The sequence below is a fragment of the Triticum dicoccoides genome, chromosome 2A (genome assembly GCF_002162155.2).
Source record: "Triticum dicoccoides isolate Atlit2015 ecotype Zavitan chromosome 2A, WEW_v2.0, whole genome shotgun sequence".
NCBI classification, from domain to species: Eukaryota; Viridiplantae; Streptophyta; class Magnoliopsida; order Poales; family Poaceae; genus Triticum; species Triticum dicoccoides.
The window spans coordinates 70,736,606-70,758,415 of record NC_041382.1 but is presented as its reverse complement, the minus strand read 5'-3'; positions in this window follow the sequence as shown (position 1 = coordinate 70,758,415).

Below are 21,810 nucleotides of genomic sequence, written 5' to 3'. Positions count from 1 at the left end.
AATATCTACATATTAAATAACATAGATGTGCGTGAATTCATATGAGTATGCATGTTTGATAGATTAATTTTGGTTCGAGTATGGATTACATGTATCATCATCTCGAATTCAAATATTTGAATCCCTTTTTTGTTCACTCCTTTCATGCCCATATCTCTCGCATGCATGCTCCTTCAGGTAGCTATCACTCTCTTTTCTCCAGCTCACCCGCGCGCTCACTTCATGTTTCTCCTATCCTCGCAAACATGGTCTCTCGACGTCTCCCTTGAGAAGTGTCACACTCTCCCTATCATTATACATTACACGGTTTTCATTATCTCTCACGTCTCTACTGTTCTCTGGTATCACTCGGTACCTAAGCTTTCTTTTTCACCGCCACACACACAATCTCCACTCGTCTTTCACTTTGTCTTTCTCTCTATGGGATTCTCTCACACACCCTATATGTCTCTACATATGACTCATACCACGAAAATTACTCTCTCTCTCTCTCTCTCTCTCTCTCCTGTAGACACAACATTTGTTGCGGTCTCCTTTTCGTCTCCATCCCAAACTGACATTATTCATTTGTTAACCGATCAGACAACCCCGACTACCGTCTCCTCTCTCTCACACAGACACACACACACACACAACTCCTTCTTCCACTCCCCTTCCTGACTACCGTCTCTCTCTCACACACACAAAACTCTCGCTTTCGCACCCCGACTCGTATTTCTCTCACAAACATTTATCGACTAGCTAGCCTCTAGATAGCTTTATACACCCGCACACTCGTGCTTCCACCATCGCATACATGTCTCTCTCCCGCTCCTTGTATCTATGTAGATTTTTCTTCCTTTCTTGAGACACGCCCTCTCGATCGTGCACACACACACTATCGCCTCATTTTAAGCTGATACCTATCGCACACACACACTCCTTGTGTCTTTGTCACACATGCACTCTATCCTCCTCCACTCTCCCTCTCTCTCACACACACATGGGCTTTTTGCAACAACTAGCAAGATGCCCATGAGTTGCACGGAACATCAAGATGCATTTGTATGAGTAGTTTATCTTGTGGGGGAAAAGGATGAACGAGGGAAGGCCTTATTTGCAAATGTGGAGAGGGGTGTGGGTATCTTTTTGCAAAATTGCCATAGTTTCCTTCATATCCATCAGATATAGATCGGACGGCCTATATTGCAGGATGGCAGGCACACGATCATCACCGACAATGCTTTTTATAAGAGTAGGGATAAAAAATAGAGTTGTTGATGATGGTGGGCTTGCCATCCTGCAATGTAGGTCGTCCGATTTATATCTGATGGATAGGAAGGAAAATATGGAAATTTACCCGCACTCTTCACCACATTTCAGATAAGGTCTTCCCTCGTTCATCCTTTTCTCCCACAAGATCTTGATGTTCCGTGCAACGCACGGGCATCTTGCTAGTAAGAGTAGAAATTAGACATATACCACTTCTCGAATCTTGAAACCAACAACATTCCTCCCTTATCTCATCAAAATCGCCAAAGGAATATATTTTGAGTGAAACATAACATATTTTTAGTGATATACGTATTTCAAAACTAGACTTTTTTCTATCGAATCGGTGAATATGTATTAATCTACTTTGATCGTGTGGCAATGCATTGGCACATTGCTAGTAGTTATTATAATTTTTTGGACACCAGACAAATGGTGGAGTACATATACGAAAAGAAGAGGCGCAAGCACGCAGTCGGCCTCTCGCTGTCTCGCACACATGAGTGTTACGTAAAGGCGACGTTAACAAATAAACCCTAAAACCCTAGGTGCACGATTGCTGCATTCGCAGGTACCGGGTACATGGTGGAGCACCTTTGTAGGAATAGTCAGCTCGCGTGATAATTTGATCCATAGGAGTTGAGGGTCGGGACCACAGGTGAACGATTTGGAGCGCGGTGGCTTGCCAGTTGCCACAGATCGAGTAGCCACGTTTAAAATATCGTTTTTAGCGGGGTTAAGAGTTCCGATTTTCAATGGCGCGTTATAATTAGTAAGTAGTTTTTAGAACGATTGGTATGGAGCGAAAATGGAATTCATAGTACTACGTACCTCCTTGGCGTATGGTTGTATGGTTTTTTTTGGATGGAAGTTGTATGGGTTTATGTTGCGAGATGTTGAACCTGGTAGTTCTAGGGCAAATACTATGGTTTAGATTTAGATGTTGGTTTTCAGTAATGAAAATCGGAAGGGGAAACCCTTCTTTGATTTAAAAAAACTACTACCTCCATTCTGGTTTACTAGTCCCCATCATACTTTGGTCAAAGTTTGTCCACGAATTTTACTTGTAAAATGTGATTGGAAAACGAGATGCATGCATGAACACTAGTTACTCTAACCCCCCTCTCTTCTTTAATTCTCTGCCACATCAGCATGTTTGTTATTCTCGTGTGCATGATACCAGCTAAGATACCACCATTATGGCCAGCCTTAATCATTGTATGCAATAATTTAGTGCACCTTGAAATATGAACATGTGTGGGGCGTGTATGTTTTTAATGACTTGGGACTATACCTAGCCCGACATGCAAGATGACTTATTATGCACCGTTCCCCATACCTACAGGAAGCCCGTTCGTCTCCAAATCTTTTCCTCTCCATGTGTGGAAACAATATGCCTGCCAAACTCTCCTTCTCCCTCCGGTGGTCCCACCAGTCCACCCCATGTGAAAAAATCTGCATGCATGACTCTCCTCCCCCCACGCTCGTCCAATCCGTTGTGACCAGCAATACTTCCACCCCTTCGCTCCCCCGTAATTTACTCCAACAAATATGCCCACGTAGCTGTTACTTAACTGCAAGTGCATTGGGTCACTGACATATGGGCCCAACAGGGGTCTGGCCCACATGTCAGTGATGCATCTGGACCTGAGTTAAGTCAGTGCAGCTCAGTCCATATCTTACGTAGGTGTGCCATTGCTCGCTATAAATACTGCTCCTCCCACGACATCACTATCTCCTCCCCCTCATGTTCACGTTCATCGCTATCTCCTCCCCCTCCCTCTCACGTTGACCACCATGGCATCGCCCCTCCCAAGCCCTAGGAGCCCCTTGCTGCACCGCGCAGACGGTCACGCGTCGCCGTTCCATTCCTCGCTGCCACTAGTCGAGGAGGACGCATCGGTGTTCTGCTCCTTGCCGCTACGCGATCTGTCGCCGTTCCGTTCCTCGCCGCCACTAGTCGAGGAGGACGCGTCGGCGTTCCGCTCCTCGCCGTGATGCGACACGTCGCCGTTCCGTTCCTCGCCACCACTAGTCCAGGAGGATGCATCGGTGTTCCGCTCCTCGCCGTGACGCATCGAGGTGGACGCGTCGGTGTTCCCAATCTCGCCAGCACGCGCGCCGGAGGACGCGTCGGCTCCCTGCTACGAGGAGAACGCCACACCGCCCGCCGAGCCCCCCAGCCATGAGGAGCTTTGGAAAGAAATGGATGTCACCTTGTGGGAGGCTTTGCCTCCAGCAGAGCGCGCCAAAATAGAGGCGGAGAAGAAGGCCGAGGAAGAGAAGCGCACCACAGAACAAGCTGCCTAGGAGGCCTATGTCGCGTCCGAGACAGTCAGGCGATTGGCTCTTCGGCAGAAGGCTCGTGCGAGGGCCATGAGGGTGGCGGAGGACGCCCGTGCCGACGCCCTGAGTGCAGTCGGGCCCAAGCGCCTCATCTACTCTTGGCGGTACGTGGACCAGGTGCACGCTTCCAGCGAGGAGGAGTACCTGTTGGCGCCGGATCACCACACCGGTGAGATCGCGCTCGCCCGCCGGCAAGCCGCCAATCAGCACCTCGCGAGTTGCGAGGCTAAGGAAGAGGCGTTGTGTCGGCGCGCTGGGAAACGGCCGCGCACCAGGGCACTCGTGGCGCGCCGCAAGCGCTCCTACGAGCGCCGTGGTTTTTAGGAGGAGTATAATTTTTGTTTCGTAAGGCGATCTCATTAGTTTTGGAACGCAAATGATAAATCCCGAACGTTCAGGAATTTTTAGTGTCCTTAATTAAGTATGTAAAAGGGAAGTTTGGAAACCTTGTGTATTCGTACGCATTTTGCAAGTACATGCATATAGCACAAACTTTACTATATACTATCGCACTACACGTATCTCTCAATATATGCTTGCAGGCTGTGCTACTCCCTTCGTCCAGGTCAATAAGTCATCTTTGGTTGTGCACCGTGACCAAGAAGGAGGGAAGACTTATACACCTAGACAGAGGAAGTACTACTATTACTTATGTACGTGCAAATGCACGTTTTAACATTACGATGCGGTTTTTGTAAAAGTAGAAAAACAGCACTAGTCAAGCTTGTGAAACGATTCAATGCAAAACAAATGCAAAAATGCTCGTTTGATTGTTTACTTTTAGCTTCCTTCTCTGTGGTTATTTCTCTATCGTACTTTGTACAGAGTATCTCACTGGTTGGAAAGGCATGTGTTGGGGATATTACTGCTGGGCGTAAACCGGCCTATCTGGGCCGGGTTAACTTCATCAGTAGTTAATTATGTTAAAGCCCAAGAAGGCAGATGAGAAGTCAAGACCCATAGTCGGTTCAAGGCCTGTAGCCGTAAACCGGCATTAGTATTTAACTTGTATTGTAAGTTAGGAATAAGTAGAGACCAAACCGGACACATCTATGAGCCGGTATTGGGACTCTGTGAACCGACGGGTGTCACCCGTGTATATAAGGGGACGACCCGGCGGCGGTTCAGGGTCGACAGACAACAACTCGAGACTTAGGCGAAGCTTGTTTGCTCCCTAGTCATCGAAACCCCATCAATTCCATCACAACTAGACGTAGGCTTTTACCTTCATTGAAGGGCCCGAACTAGTATAAACTCTCTTGCGTTCCCGTGTCCGCTTTAACCCCTTCAAGCTAACCCGTCGCGATGGCTCCACGACTAAGTCCTTTCTCTAGGACATCTGCCGTGACAAAACCATGACAGTTGGCGCCCACCGTGGGGCTATCGCACGATGGTTTCAGGTTCTTGGAGGGCCTCTTTGAAGGACTCGAGGGCTACGCTGTAGGCCGGATGACTAAGAGTCGTCGCGGCAAGCTTTACATCGACGATACAGGCTGGGGCCCCGAGGCCGGCTCAGTCGAGTACGGGTACCGGGTCCCCTTTGGTGGCATTCACGTTTTCATCGGCAAGATCGGTGAACCGGGCCCTGAGCCGGACATCTGCACCGACCTCGTCGAGACAGCTCAGCGTGCGTGATCCGCCCGGGTTAAACCGGCCATGAAGCGTGCCTTCGTGGGAGTCATCCATGGAGGAAGTTATGAGGATAGATCGGAATCTCGCGGCAAGACCGTCGTTTGTTCCGACGACGAGTCATCAACCGGAGAAACCGAATCTCTATATCAGCTACAAGATGGCCGGATTGGGGGCTGTTCCGATGGCGACAGTATTCCAGACCCCTCTGATCTGCCCAACCAAGTTGGAATATTCATGGCCGGCACACAGACAGTCCTTCATTCTTCGACCGCTGCGCCGATGACCTCCGGTTCAGTAGCAGCGACGGCTGCCGGGGCAGGAGGCTCTGTACGCCCGCCGGCTCAAGTTCTATCAGATCTATTTGATGCATTGGCTGTGCTCATTGCAGAAGCTAACCCGGCGGATCAGGACGCCCACAGCGCGGACATAGCAAAGCTGAAGGAACAGATCACCCAGGCCAAGGCGGACCAGGCAGCTGAGGATGCCAGGATGACCGCAGAGCGGGCCGCTCTAGACGCACAAGCCTACAGGCTCATGTTGGACCAGAACGCGTCGCATGAAGTCATGAAGAGGAAGTACCGATCCCGTTTGCCTTCGGTTTTCGAGGCCAGAGACCTTTTCAACACCCCAGGAGCAGGAACCAGTAATCCGCTGGAGGTAAACCGGGTGGAGGCTCCCGTGACCGGTGCGCCGGTTCAGCCCCGTCGGATGGATCTGCCTCGCCAAAGCACTGTTATACCTTAGGCTGTTACGACACCTCCGGGTCACTACTCCAACCCAATGGATAATTTCGTTGCCGCTGCTGCACGGCTGGAGGCCATTCCAATTGAAGGTGACTCGCCGCAGGCAGTAGAGACGCGACGGGTCAAGGAGCTTCTGAGGACAGCTTTGGTCCAACAGGAAGCATACTCGTACAACCGCGACCGGATTCACTCGACCCCTCGTCCAAGCCGGAGCTATAGCATGCATATGGATGAACCAGAAGTATCGAGTAATGAATGACGTGGAGCACCCCGCGGCAACAACCCGGCGGGTGCTGCTGATAACGCTCAGGAAGTGGTGGACCGGGCCCGAGCGCAGGGAGGCCGAGTTAGCCGCACAGTATCAGGCTCGGCAGCTTACGCCGGTTTGTCCAACTATCTCAATCGAACCTGGTGTTACTTCTAGTTCTTTGGGGATGCCTTACCTTGTCCCCGCTTTACGCAATGTGCGCCTGCCCAAGGATTTCAATGGCCCATGCAAGGTACCAAATTACACGGCGGATCAACCTCCAGAGACATGGGTGGAGAGCTATGAGATGGCCATGGAGATGCTTGATGTGGATGACACGGCGTGTGCGAAATACTTCACCATGATGCTTGAAGGAACAGCCCGTACTTGGTTAAAAAGCTTGCCGGCTAATTCTATCAGTTCATGGGCCCAATTACGAGCCCGGTTTATCAGCAATTTCAAGGATACGTGTAAACAGCCTATGTCGATAGTGGACTTAGCTGCCTGCGCCCAGGAGGAAGGAGAATCAACGACTCATTGGGTGCGCCGGGTATCACAGGTGTTGCATTCATCAGACCGCATCAACGCTGACACCGCAGTCTTAACCCTAGAAGGCAACTGCCGGTTTGGGCCCCTGAAGCTGAAGTTGGGATGGATGAAGTGCCATTGCACGGACATGGGAACCCTCATGGCTGCTTTGGTAAAGTATGCTGATTCTGATAGTACCAAGGATCCCGAATCTGATGATGACAAGGTAGGGAAGGGAAAGAGGAACAGCAACTCCAAAGGTCAGCAGCATCACTTGGCAGGCAATGGTGTTGGAGGAAAGCGTAAAGCGGATGGTAACATGGACTTTGTGGCTAATACCAACGCGCAGGACAAGGGCCAGCGACGCAGGGGTAAACCACCAAATTGCAATGGGGCACCCAACCCTAACCCGGACCACCTAAATTATCTACTGAGCCAGCACTGTCCGAGACATGGGATGAAGGAGGTGCCAGCAAACCACCTTTGGAAGGATTGCTTCATTATGCAGGAGTTTAAGAATTCTAATGCTTTCCGATATGATCACGGTTCCGGCGGTGGCTCAGGATCCGGGCCGGGTTACGGTGGAGGAAATTCTGGTTCAGGATTTAATAGTAATCCGGGCGGACATAATAATCAAAATAATCAGAACAACCAGGGTGGTTACAACCAACAGCAGCAACAGTCAGGTTACCAGAGCAACCCAAAGCAGTTGAATAGTGGGCAGTACCATGTCTTCACCACTAGCTTGGACAAGCGAGACTGGAAGGTTCAGAGGCGGGCAGTCAATTCTGTTGAACCGGCTGTGCGCTGTTATCTACGTTGGTCTGAACAGCCAATCATATGGAGCAGAGAGGATCACCCTCCCCAAGTTGATAATCCGGGTCAGTTGGCTCTGGTGGTGGCGCCTCAGGTGGGAGGTTACAAGTTCACCAAGGTGCTCATGGATGGAGGGAGCAGCATTAATATCTTGTACTATGAGACCTTCCGTCGTATGGGACTAACAGATAAAAATCTCAAACCGTCCAATACGGTGTTCCATGGTGTGGTGCCTGGCAAGTCAGCATATCCCGTTGGTAAGATAGCTCTAGAAGTGGCCTTTGGAGATGATCATGATTCCAGGTCGGAGATATTGACGTTTGAAGTGGTGAAAATCCAAAGTCCATATCACGCCCTGTTTGGGCGACCGGCCTACGCCAAGTTTATGGCACGACCCTGTTATGTGTATTTGCAGCTCAAGATGCCGGGTCACAAGGGGACAATAACGGTTCACGGAAGCCGTAAAATCGCTTTGGAGTGCGAGGAAGGAGATGCGGCCTATGCAGAGTCGGTTTGTGCCACCGAGGAGCTGAAGTATTATAAGGACAATGTTGATCTGGCGGACATGACTCCATTAAAGAAGCCAACTACGGAGCATGATCCGGTCCTGAAGTTCAAATCGGCAGCTGAAACTAAGCTTGTTGACTTCGTGCCTAGTGATTCGTCCAAGTAGTTCAGCATCAGTGCCAACTTGGATCCAAAATAGGAAAGCGCGCTCATCGAGTTCATCTGTGAGAATCGGGACATTTTTGCATGGAAGCCCTCTGACATGCCAGTTGTACCGAGGCAACTCACTAAGCACACCCTTAATGTGGATCCTAAATACAAACCGGTGAAACAGTTCCTCCACCGGTTTAACAAAGAAAGACGCAAGGCGATTGGAGAAGAGGTAGCCAGGCTCTTAGCAGCTGGCTTTATTGTTGAAGTTTTTCACCCTGAGTGGCTTGCCAATCCGGTGCTAGTCCTTAAGAAAAACGGCACCTGGCGCATGTGTGTGGATTACACGGATCTTAATAAGGCTTGTCCAGCAGATCCTTTTGCCCTCCCCCGTATTGATCAAATTATTGATGCTACGGCGGGTTGCGAGCGTTTAAGTTTTTTGGATGCATATTCTGGCTATCATCAGATCAAAATGGCAGTTAAGGACCAGGAGAAGACGGCATTCATAACTCCCTTTGGAGCCTTCTGCTATGTGTCTATGCCCTTTGGGCTCAAGAGTACCCAGGCAACTTATCAACGGTGTGTACAAAATTGTCTTCACAAGCAGATTGGCCGTAATGTACATGCTTACGTGGATGATATTGTGGTTAAGTCCAGGGAGAAGGAGACTCTGGTTGACGATTTGAAGGAAACCTTTGATAACTTGAGGATGTACAAGATGATGCTTAATCCGGCCAAGTGTGTCTTTGGTGTACCGGCAGGCAAGTTATTGGGTTTTCTGGTGTCCAACAGGGGAATTGAGGCCAATCCGGAGAAGATCACAGCCATCACCTCCCTGGCTAAACCAAAGTGTATCAATGATGTTCAACGCCTGGCAGGCCGGATTGCCGCGTTGAGCCGGTTTATCAGCCGCCTGGGTGAGAAGGCAATCCCTTTGTATCAGATGTTGAAGAAGACGGATCAGTTCGTCTGGAGTTCTGCTGCTGATGAAGCATTTGAGGACTTAAAGCGGCAATTGGCCAATCCGCCCATGCTCGCCGCTCCCATTGACAAGGAGCCGTTACTGCTGTATGTAGCTGCTAATGCTCGTGCGGTCAGCGTGGCTATTGTGGTGGAGCGAAAGGAGGCAGGTAAGGAGCATCCGGTTCAATATCCGGTCTATTATATCAGCGAGGTACTCATTGAGTCCAAGCAAAGGTATCCGCATTGGCAGAATCTGGTATATGGAGTTTTTATGGCAAGTCAGAAGCTCAAGCAATACTTCCAAGGGCACCCCATTATGGTGGTCAGTTCTGCTCCCTTGGGGGATATCATCCAGAACCGGGAAGCGACTGGCCGGATTGCCAAGTGGGCCATAGAGCTTGGGCCGCACGGTTTGAAGTATATGCCTCGGACGGCGGTTAAGTCTCAAGCACTTGTTGATTTCATCAATGATTGGACGGAACTGCAAGCACCTGAAGAAAATCCGGATCACACATATTGGACAATCCATTTTGATAGATCCAGGCAATTGGAAGGCTCGGGGGCTGGAGTCGTATTAACTTCCCCACGAGGTGATAAGTTTTGTTACGTTCTCTGCTTAATGTTCCCTTGTACTAACAATGCAGCTGAGTATCAAGCCTTGCTCCATGGTCTCCGGATGGCTAAGGAGATGAATCTAAGTCGAGTTAAGTGCTTCGGTGACTCGGACCTCGTGGCTCAGCAAGTATCTGGCACTTGGGACTCCAAGGACCCACTCATGGCAGCATATCATCGTGAGGTGGATATTGTTGCAGGTCACTTTAAAGGCTATCAGGTGGACCACATGGACCGACGGAAGAATGAAGCAGCTGACGCTTTAAGCCGGCTGGGCTCTGAGCGCAAACCGGTCCCGCCTAATGTTTTTCTGGATGTGCTGCACAACCCGTCGGTCAAGATCCCTGGTGAAGCGGACTTGGCTATTCCTGATCCGGAGGCTCAATTGGTGGCAGCTCTTCATGTTATTCCGGATTGGACGCTCTCTTACCTGGCGTACAAGAACCGGGGCGAGTTACCAGAGGATGAGACTCTGGCCCGACAGATAATCCGGCGATCCAAGTCCATGACTATTATCAACGGCGAGTTGCATCATTGCAGTGTGTCAGGGGCGTTTCAACGCTGTGTGTCTCCTGAAGAAGGCCATGAAATTTTGCGTGAGATCCACGAAGGAGATTGTGGTCACCATGCCGGTTCAAAAATCTTTGGTGGCTAAAGCGTTTCGCCATGGCTTCTATTGGTTAACTGCTCATGCTGATGTGGAGGATCTGGTCAAACAATGTGATAGTTGCCAAAAGTTTTCAAGACGTGCTCATGTGCCGGCTCAGGAATTGAGAATGATTCCAATTACTTGGCCATTTGCAACTTGGGGGCTGGATATGGTTGGGCCTTTCAAAAGGTCCAAAGATAAGAAGACCCACCTCCTGGTGGCGGTTGACAAGTTTACAAAGTGGGTGGAGGCAGAACCTGTTAACAAGTGTGATGCAGCCACGGCGGTTCAGTTCATCAAAAAAGTGATTTTCTGGTTTGGCTTTCCACACAGTATCATCACAGATAATGGTACCAATTTGTCCAAAGGTGCTATGAAGGAGTTCTGCGAATGGGAGCACATCCGGCTCGACGTTTCATCGGTGGCACACCCACAGTCCAATGATCAAGCAGACAGGGCTAATCAAGAGATCTTGAGAGGCATCAAGCCCCGGCTTATGGTTCCTTTGCAGAGAACACCGGGTTGTTGGGTAGAAGAGTTACCATCTGTGCTATGGAGCATCAATACTACACCCAACAGATCAACAGGATACACACCGTTCTTCATGGTCTATGGAGCGGAGGCGGTTTTCCCTAGTGATATCCGTCATGACTCACCTCGTGTAGCGGCTTATGTTGAAGCGGACAATGAGACAGCACGGCAGGACGCTTTGGACCTGTTGGATGAAGAACATGACATAGCAGCCGCCCGCTCGGCGATTTACCAACAGGATCTTCGTCGTTATCATAGTCGCCGAGTTAGAACCAGAACCTTTCAGGAAGGAGATTTGGTGCTTCGGCTCATCCAAGATCACACTGATATGCATAAGCTATCCCCACCTTGGGAGGGACCTTTCGTGGTCAGCAAGAATCTGCACAATGGGTCATACTATCTGATCGATATTCAAGAGCATAAAGACTCACGTACATGAGAGGAGGAGACCAACAGGCCGTGGAACATAGCTCATCTTCGGCCTTACTATACCTGAGCCATTGGCTCTACTTATGTACATATTACGATGATGTATATATTATGATTAAATATAATAAACTGGAACATCAGCTAAAGCGGGGTATCTGTTCTTGTACATCATGTGTGGTTACATGGAGTTGTTCTAAAGCGGCCTCCAGTTTACCCCTTGAGTTAGCTTTTCAAAAGCATCATGTTATATCACTTGGGGGCTTGGTCGTGTCCGAACCAATGCAACACCTCTTGATAGGCGAGAGCCACCAGATCACTTGGGGACTTGGTCGCGTCTGAACCAGTCATGCCTCTTGATCGGCCTAAGGCCATAGAATCACTTGGGGGCTTGGTTGAACCTGAACCATTGCCACGCCTCTTGATCGGCAGAAATGAAGGAAATATGCCCTAGAGGCAATAATAAAGTTATTATTTATTTCCTTATATCATGATAAATGTTTATTATTCATGCTAGAATTGTATTAACCGGAAACATAATACATGTGTGAATACATAGACAAACTTAGTGTCACTAGTATGCCTCTACTTGACTAGCTCGTTAATCAAAGATGGTTATGTTTCCTAACCATGAACAAAGTGTTGTTATTTGATTAACAAGGTCACATCATTAGTTGAATGATCTGATTGACATGACCCATTCCATTAGCTTAGCACCCGATCGTTTAGTATGTTGCTATTGCTTTCTTCATGACTTATACATGTTCCTATGACTATGAGATTATGCAACTCCCGTTTGCCGGAGGAACACTTTGTGTTCTACCAAACGTCACAACGTAACTGGGTGATTATAAAGGAGCTCTACAGGTGTCTCCAATGGTAGATGTTGGGTTGGCGTATTTCGAGAATAGGATTTGTCACTCCGATTGTCGGAGAGGTATCTCTGGGCCCTCTCGGTAATGCACATCACATAAGCCTTGCAAGCATTGCAACTAATGAGTTAGTTGCAGGACGATGTATTACGGAACGAGTAAAGAGACTTGCCAGTAACGAGATTGAACTAGGTATTGGATACCGACGATCGAATCTCGGGCAAGTAACATACCGATGACAAAGGGAACAATGTATGTTGTTATGCGGTCTGACCGATAAAGATCTTCGTTGAATATGTAGGAGCCAATATGGGCATCCAGGTCCCGCTATTGGTTATTGACCGGAGATGTGTCTCAGTCATGTCTACATTATTCTCGAACCGTAGGGTCCGCACGCTTAACGTTACGATGACAGTTATTATGAGTTTATGCATTTTGATGTACCGAAGTTAGTTCGGAGTCCCGGATGTGATCACGGACATGACGAGGAGTCTTGAAATGGTCGAGACATAAAGATTGATATATTGGAAGCCTATATTTGGACATTGGAAGTGTTCCGGGTGAAATCGGGATTTTACTGGAGTACCGGGAGGTTACCGGAACCCCCCGGGAGCCATATGGGCCTTAATGGGCTTTAGTGGAAAGGAGAAAGGGGAAGCCCAAGGTGGCCGCGCGCCTCCCCCCTCCCCTAGTCCTATTAGGACTAGGAGAGGTGGCCGGCCCCCTTCTCTCTCTTTCCCCCTCGGGGAATCCTAGTCCAACTAGGATTGGGGGGGAGTCCTACTCCCGGTAGGAGTAGGACTCCTCCTGCGCCCTCCTCCTGGCCGGCGGCCCCCTCCCCCTTGGCTCCTTTATATACGGAGGCAGGGGCACCTCTAGACACACAAGTTGATCCTTGAGATCGTTCCTTAGCCGTGTGCGGTGCCCCCTGCCACCATATTCCACCTCGATCATATTGTAGCGGTGCTTAGGCGAAGCCCTGCGACAGTAGAACACAAAGATCGTCACCTCGCCGTCGTGCTGACGGAACTCCTCCCCGACGCTTTGCTGGATCGGAGCCCGGGGATCGTCATCGAGCTGTACGTGTGCTAAGAACTCGGAGGTGCCGGAGTAATGGTGCTTGGATCGGTCGGATCAGGAAGACGTACGACTACTTCCTCTATGTTGTGTCAACGATTCCGCAGTCAGTCTGCGTAGGTACGTAGACAACACTCTCCCCTCTCGTTGCTATGCATCACCATGATCTTGCGTGTGCGTAGGAATTTTTTTAAAATTACTGCGTTCCCCAACAGTGGCATCCGAGCCTAGGTTTTATATGTTGATGTTATATGCATGAGTAGAACACAAGTGGGTTGTGGGCGATATAAGTCATACTGCCTACCAGCATGTCATACTTTGGTTCAGCAGTATTGTTGGACGAGACGACCCGGACGAACATTACGCGTACGCTTATGCGAGACCGGTTCCCCCGACGTGCTTTGCACATAGGTGGCTTGCGGGCGACTGTCTCTCCAACTTTAGTTGAACCGAGTATGGCTACGCCCGGTCCTTGCGAAGGTTAAAACGGAGTCAAATTGACAAACTATCATTGTGGTTTTGATGCGTAAGTGAGATTGGTTCTTGCTTAAGCCCGTAGCAGCCACGTAAAACTTGCAACAACAAAGTAGAGGACGTCTAACTTCTTTTTGCAGGGCATGTTGTGATGTGATATGGTCAAGGCATGATGATGAATTTTATTGTATGAGATGATCATGTTTTGTAACCGAGTTATCGGCAACTGGCAGGAGCCATATGGTTGTCGCTTTATCGTATGCAATGCAATCGCGATGTAATGCTTTACTTTATCACTAAGCGGTAGCGATAGTCGTGGAAGCATAAGATTGGCGAGACGACAACGATGCTACGATGGAGATCAAGGTGTCGCGCCGGTGACAATGGTGATCATGACGGTGCTTCGGAGATGGAGATCACAGGCACAAGATGATGATGGCCATATCATATCACTTATATTGATTGCATGTGATGTTTATCTTTTATGCATCTTATCTTGCTTTGATTGACGGTAGCATTATAAGATGATCCCTCACTAAATTATCAAGAACTGTACTGCCTGAGCATGCACCGTTGCCAAAGTTCGTCGTGCCCAGACACCACGTGATGATCGGGTGTGATAAGCTCTACGTCCATCTACAACGGGTGCAAGCCAGTTTTTGCACACGCAGAATACTCAGGTTAAACTTGACGAGCCTAGCATATGCAGATATGGCCTCGGAACACGGAGACCGAAAGGTCGAGCGTGAATCATATAGTAGATATGATCAACATAACGATGTTCACCATTGAAAACTACTCCATCTCACGTGATGATCGGTTATGGTTTAGTTGATTAGAGGGATGTCTATCTAAGTGGGAGTTCTTAAGTAATCTGATTAATTGAACTTAAACTTATCATGAACTTAGTACCTGATAGTATCTTGCTTGTTAATGTTGATTGTAGATAGATGGCTCGTGCTGTTGTTCCGTTGAATTTTAATGCGTTCCTTGAGAAAGCAAAGTTGAAAGATGATGGTAGCAATTACACGGACTGGGTTCGTAACTTGAGGATTATCCTCATTGCTGCACAGAAGAATTACGTCCTGGAAGCACCGCTGGGTGCCAGGCCTGCTGCTGGAGCAACACCAGATGTTATGAACGTCTGGCAGAGCAAAGCTGATGACTACTCGATAGTTCAGTGTGCCATGCTTTACGGCTTAGAATCGGGACTTCAACGACGTTTTGAATGTCATGGAGCATATGAGATGTTCCAGGAGTTGAAGTTAATATTTCAAGCAAATGCCCGGATTGAGAGATATGAAGTCTCCAATAAGTTCTATAGCTGCAAGATGGAGGAGAACAGTTCTGTCAGTGAGCATATACTCAAAATGTCTGGGTATAATAATCACTTGATTCAGATGGGAGTTAATCTTCCAGATGATTGCGTCATTGACAGAATTCTCCAATCACTGCCACCAAGCTACAAGAGCTTCGTGATGAACTATAATATGCAAGGGATGAATAAGACTATTCCCGAGCTCTTCGCAATGCTGAAAGCTGCGGAGGTAGAAATCAAGAAGGAGCATCAAGTGTTGATGGTTAACAAGACCACTAGTTTCAAGAAAAAGGGCAAAGGGAAGAAGAAGGGGAACTTCAAGGAGAACGGCAAGCAAGTTGCTGCTCAGGAGAAGAAACCCAAGTCTGGACCTAAGCCTGAAACTGAGTGCTTCTACTGCAAGCAGACTGGTCACTGGAAGCGGAACTGCCCCAAGTATTTGGCGGATAAGAAGGATGGCAAGGTGAACAAAGGTATATGTGATATACATGTTATTGATGTGTACCTTACTAGAGCTCGTAGTAGCACCTGGGTATTTGATACTGGTTCAATTGCTAATATTTGCAACTCGAAACAGGGACTACGGATTAAGCGAACACTGGCGAAGGACGAGGTGACGATGCGCGTGGGAAATGGTTCCAAAGTCGATGTGATCGCGGTCGGCACACTACCTCTACATCTACCTTCGGGATTAGTATTAGACCTAAATAATTGTTATTTGGTGCCTGCGTTGAGCATGAACATTATTTCTTGATCTTGTTTGATGCGAGACGGTTATTCATTTAAATCAGAGAATAATGGTTGTTCTATTTATATGAGTAATATCTTTTATGGTCATGCACCTTTGAAGAGTGGTCTACTTTTGATGAATCTCGATAGTAGTGATACACATATTCATAATGTTGAAACCAAAAGATGCAGAGTTGATAATGATAGTGCAACTTATTTGTGGCACTGCCGTTTAGGTCATATCGGTGTAAAACGCATGAAGAAACTCCATACTGATGGGCTTTTGGAACCACTTGATTATGAATCACTTGGTACTTGCAAACCGTGCCTCATGGGCAAGATGACTAAAACACCGTTCTCCGGTACTATGGAGAGAGCAACAGATTTGTTGGAAATCATACATACATATGTATGTGGTCCAATGAATATTGAGGCTCGTGGCGGATATCGTTATTTTCTCACCTTCACAGATGATTTAAGAAGATATGGGTATATCTACATAATGAAACATAAGTCTGAAACATTTGAAAAGTTCAAAGAATTTCAGAGTGAAGTGGAAAATCATCGTAACAAGAAAATAAAGTTTCTACGATCTGATCGTGGAGGAGAATATTTGAGTTACGAGTTTGGTGTACATTTGAAACAAAGCGGAATAGTTTCGCAGCTCACGCCACCCGGAACACCACAGCGTAATGGTGTGTCCGAACGTCGTAATCGTACTTTACTAGATATGGTGCGATCTATGATGTCTCTTACTGATTTACCGCTATCGTTTTGGGGATACGCTCTAGAGACGGCCGCATTCACGTTAAATAGGGCACCATCAAAATCCGTTGAGACGACGCCTTATGAACTGTGGTTTGGCAAGAAACCAAAGTTGTCGTTTCTTAAAGTTTGGGGCTGCGATGCTTATGTGAAAAAGCTTCAACCTGATAAGCTCGAACCCAAATCGGAGAAATGTGTCTTCATAGGATACCCAAAGGAGACTGTTGGGTACACCTTCTATCACAGATCCGAAGGCAAGACATTCGTTGCTAAGAATGGATCCTTTCTAGAGAAGGAGTTTCTCTCGAAAGAAGTGAGTGGGAGGAAAGTAGAACTTGACGAGGTAACTGTACCTGCTCCCTTATTGGAAAGTAGTACATCACAGAAAACTGTTTCAGTGATACCTACACCAGTTAGTGAGGAAGCTAATGATGATGATCATGAAACTTTAGATCAAGATACTACTGAACCTCGTAGATCAACCAGAGTGAGATTCGCACCAGAGTGGTACGGTAATCCTGTTCTGGAAGTCATGCTACTAGATCATGATGAACCTACGAACTATGAAGAAGCGACGGTGAGCCCAGATTCCGCAAAATGGCTTGAAGCCATGAAATCTGAGATGGGATCCATGTATGAGAACAAAGTATGGACTTTGGTTGACTTGCCCGATGATCGGCAAGCAATTGAGAATAAATGGATCTTCAAGAAGAAGACTGACGCTGATGGTAATATTACTGTCTATAAAGCTCGACTTGTCGCAAAAGGTTTTCGACAAGTTTAAGGGATTGACTACGATGAGACCTTCTCACCCGTAGCGATGCTTAAGTCTGTCCGAATCATGTTAGCAATTGCCGTATTTTATGATTATGAAATTTGGCAGATGGATGTCAAAACTGCATTCCTGAATGGATTTCTGGAAGAAGAGTTGTATATGATGCAACCAGAAGGTTTTGTCGATCCAAAGGGAGCTAAAAAAGTATGCAAGCTCCAGCGATCCATTTATGGACTGGTGCAAGCCTCTCAGAGTTGGAATAAACGTTTTGATAGTGTGATCAAAGCATTTGGTTTTATACAGACTTTTGGAGAAGCCTGTATTTAGAAGAAAGTGAGTGGGAGCTCTGTAGCATTTCTGATATTATATGTAGATGACATATTACTGATTGGAAATGATATAGAATTTCTGGATAGCATAAAGGGATACTTGAATAAGAGTTTTTCAATGAAAGACCTCGGTGAAGCTGCTTACATATTAGGCATTAAGATCTATAGAGATAGATCAAGATGCCTAATTGGACTTTCACAAAGCACATACCTTGACAAAAGTTTTGAAAAAGTTCAAAATGGATCAAGCAAAGAAAGGGTTCTTGCCTGTGTTACAAGGTGTGAAATTGAGTAAGACTCAAAGCCCGACCACTGCAGAAGATAGAGAGAAAATGAAAGATGTTCCCTATGCTTCAGCCATAGGCTCTATCATGTATGCAATGCTGTGTATCAGACCTGATGTGTGCCTTGCTATAAGTTTGGCAGGGAGGTACCAAAGTAATCCAGGAGTGGATCACTGGACAGTGGTCAAGAACATCCTGAAATACCTGAAAAGGACTAAGGATATGTTTCTCGTATATGGAGGTGACAAAGAGCTCACCGTAAAAGGTTACGTTGATGCAAGCTTTGACAGTGATCCGGACGATTCTAAATCGCAAACCGGATACGTGTTTACATTAAACGGTGGAGTTGTCAGTTGGTGCAGTTCTAAACAAAGCGTCGTAGCGGGATCTACATGTGAAGCGGAGTACATAGCTGCTTCGGAAGCAGCGAACGAAGGAGTCTGGATGAAGGAGTTCATATCCGATCTAGGTGTCATACCTAGTGCATCGGGTCCAATGAAAATCTTTTGTGACAATACTGGTGCAATTGCCTTGGCAAAGGAATCCAGATTTCACAAGAGGACCAAGCACATCAAGAGACGCTTCAATTCCATCCGGGATCTAGTCCAGGTGGGAGACATAGAGATTTGCAAGATACATACGGATCTGAATGCTGCAGACCCGTTGACTAAGCCTCTTCCATGAGCAAAACATGATCAGCACCAAGGCTCCATGGGTGTTAGAATCATTACTGTGTAATCTAGATTATTGACTCTAGTGCAAGTGGGAGACTGAAGGAAATATGCCCTAGAGGCAATAATAAAGTTGTTATTTATATTTCCTTATATCATGATAAATGTTTATTATTCATGCTAGAATTGTATTAACCGGAAACATAATACATGTGTGAATACATAGACAAACTTAGTGTCACTATTATGCCTCTACTTGACTAGCTCGTTAACCAAAGATGGTTATGTTTCCTAACCATGAACAAAGTGTTGTTATTTGATTAACGAGGTCACATCATTAGTTGAATGATCTGATTGACATGATCCATTCCATTAGCTTAGCACCCGATCGTTTAGTATGTTGCTATTGCTTTATTCATGACTTATACATGTTCCAATGACTATGAGATTATGCAACTCCCGTTTGCCGGAGGAACACTTTGTGTGCTACCAAACGTCACAACGTAACTGGGTGATTATAAAGGAGCTCTACAGGTGTCTCCAATGGTAGATGTTGGGTTGGCGTATTTCGAGAATAGGATTTGTCACTCCGATTGTCGGAGAGGTATCTCTGGGCCCTCTCGGTAATGCACATCACATAAGCCTTGCAAGCATTGCAACTAATGAGTTAGTTGCAGGATGATGTATTACGAAACGAGTAAAGAGACTTGCCAGTAACGAGATTGAACTAGGTATTGGATCGACGATCGAATCTCGGGCAAGTAACATACCGATGAAAAAGGGAACAACGTATGGTGTTATGCGGTCTGACCAATAAAGATCTTCGTTGAATATGTAGGAGCCAATATGGGCATCCAGGTCCCACTATTGGTTATTGACCGGAGATGTGTCTCAGTCATGTCTACATTATTCTCGAACCGTAGAGTCTGCACGCTTAACGATACGATGACAGTTATTATGAGTTTATGCATTTTGATGTACCGAAGTTAGTTCGGAGTCCCGGATGTGATCACGGACATGACGAGGAGTCTCGAAATGGTTGAGACATAAAGATTGATATATTGGAAGCCTATATTTGGACATCGAAAGTGTTCCGGGTGAAATCAGGATTTTACCGGAGTACCGGGAGGTTATCGGAACCCCCCAGGAGCCATATGGGCCTTAATGGGCTTTAGTGGAAAGGAGAAAGGGGCAGCCCAAGGTGTCCGCGCGCCTCCCCCCTCCCCTAGTCCTATTAGGACTAGGAGAGGTGGCCGGCCCCCTTCTCTCTCTTTCTCCCTCGGGGAATCCTAGTCCAACTAGGATTGGGGGGGGGAGTCCTACTCCCGGTAGGAGTAGGACTCCTCCTGCGCCCTCCTCCTGGCCGGCAGCCCCCTCTCCCTTGGCTCCTTCATATACGGAGGCAGGGGAACCTCTAGACACACAAGTTGATCCTTGAGATCGTTCCTTAGCCGTGTGCGGTGCCCCCTGCCACCATATTCCACCTCGATCATATTGTAGCGGTGCTTAGGCGAAGCCCTGCGACAGTAGAACACAAAGATCGTCACCACGCCGTCGTGCTGACGGAACTCCTCCCCGACGCTTTGCTGGATCGGAGCCCGGGGATCGTCATCGAGCTGTACGTGTGCTAAGAACTCGGAGGTGCCGGAGTAATGGTGCTTGGATCGGTCGGATCAGGAAGACGTACGACTACTTCCTCTATGTTGTGTCAACGATTCCGCAGTCAGTCTGCGTAGGTACGTAGACAACACTCTCCCCTCTCGTTGCTATGCATCACCATGATCTTGCGTGTGCGTAGGAATTTTTTTAAAATTACTGCGTTCCCCAACAATAAATACCACGGTTTCATTTGGGGACCTGGCTGACTTGAACCATAGCTACACCTATCGGGAGCTTGGTCATGTCTGACCATGGTAACGCCATCTAATCAGCTCAAATAAGCCTCTTTTTGCAAATGGTTTTATCATTGCCTTTGCTTCACACTTTTCTTTGATAGATATTTTCTTTCTTTTTTGTTGCATTTTTTAAACCGACAAAATTTTAAACCGGTTCACACTATTAATTGACGGAACACGGTCCATTTTTAATCCGGAGACTATTTGCTTGGTTTGATTTTTGTTAACATTCTATTACGGAGTAACACGGTGTTTTACAACCCGGCACAATTTACATGGTAAACCGGCATTATATATATACAGGAGCTGCTATCTCCTCCAAATAGTGTGGGTTTATAAACCTCCGCTTCAAGATTGGCTAAGCCAACTTCATGCCCAACGATGGCAGGTATTATGTATCTCAAAGATTTGATCATATGCTTAAATTTCAGATATTTTGATTTTACATATAAGGACATCATACTCCGCCTGACGGTACAACCGCGGTGGCACTTTAAGATTTCTTATGTTGCAGAAAATACTTTGGACAGTTCATCACCCAAAGGAAACACAAGTTGCAGTGGTTATGCACGAAGGCATGTTAAGATCAAGAGTATCAGCTAGCCTATTACAAGGCAACATGGTGCCCAAAATAAGATCATTGTTTTTTTCAAAGGAGAAGCAGTTTAAACCGGCTTCCGGTTGAAGCTTGGTCACCAGCCTGGCCTGATGGTTGTGGGTCATCCCGCGCTGCTTCAGCTTCAGTCTCTCTACCCAGCGGCTGGAAATCAACAGTTGTCCAGTCGATTCCCATTAATGCTCGAAAGACAGCTTCATCATGAATCAGCAATGACGGTTTAATATCGGGAGCATAAGTATGCTTACGGATTGGAGGGATAAGATTTTCTGCTTCATGAATTGGTGCAGCTACTCGCTTGTTTTGATTTTCATAATGGGCTTGATAGTGAGACAAGTCTGCTTCTTCAGCCAATTGACAAGCTAGCGGACGCACCTCCCGGTTTATTGCTCGCAGATCCGCTTCACCAAACTCTGACCCGTCTTCCTTCAAGCTGGGATAGCCCTGAGCCGCTTCAATAGGATCAAAATCCGGCACCCAAGCTTTTGCCCGGATTAAGGCATTGATCGCACCGGTTCGAGCAGCAGATTTCTTCAGCTCTTCAACCCAGGCAGGAAGCACTGACAGTTTCTGCAGAGTGTCCTGAATCAAAGTGGGCGCC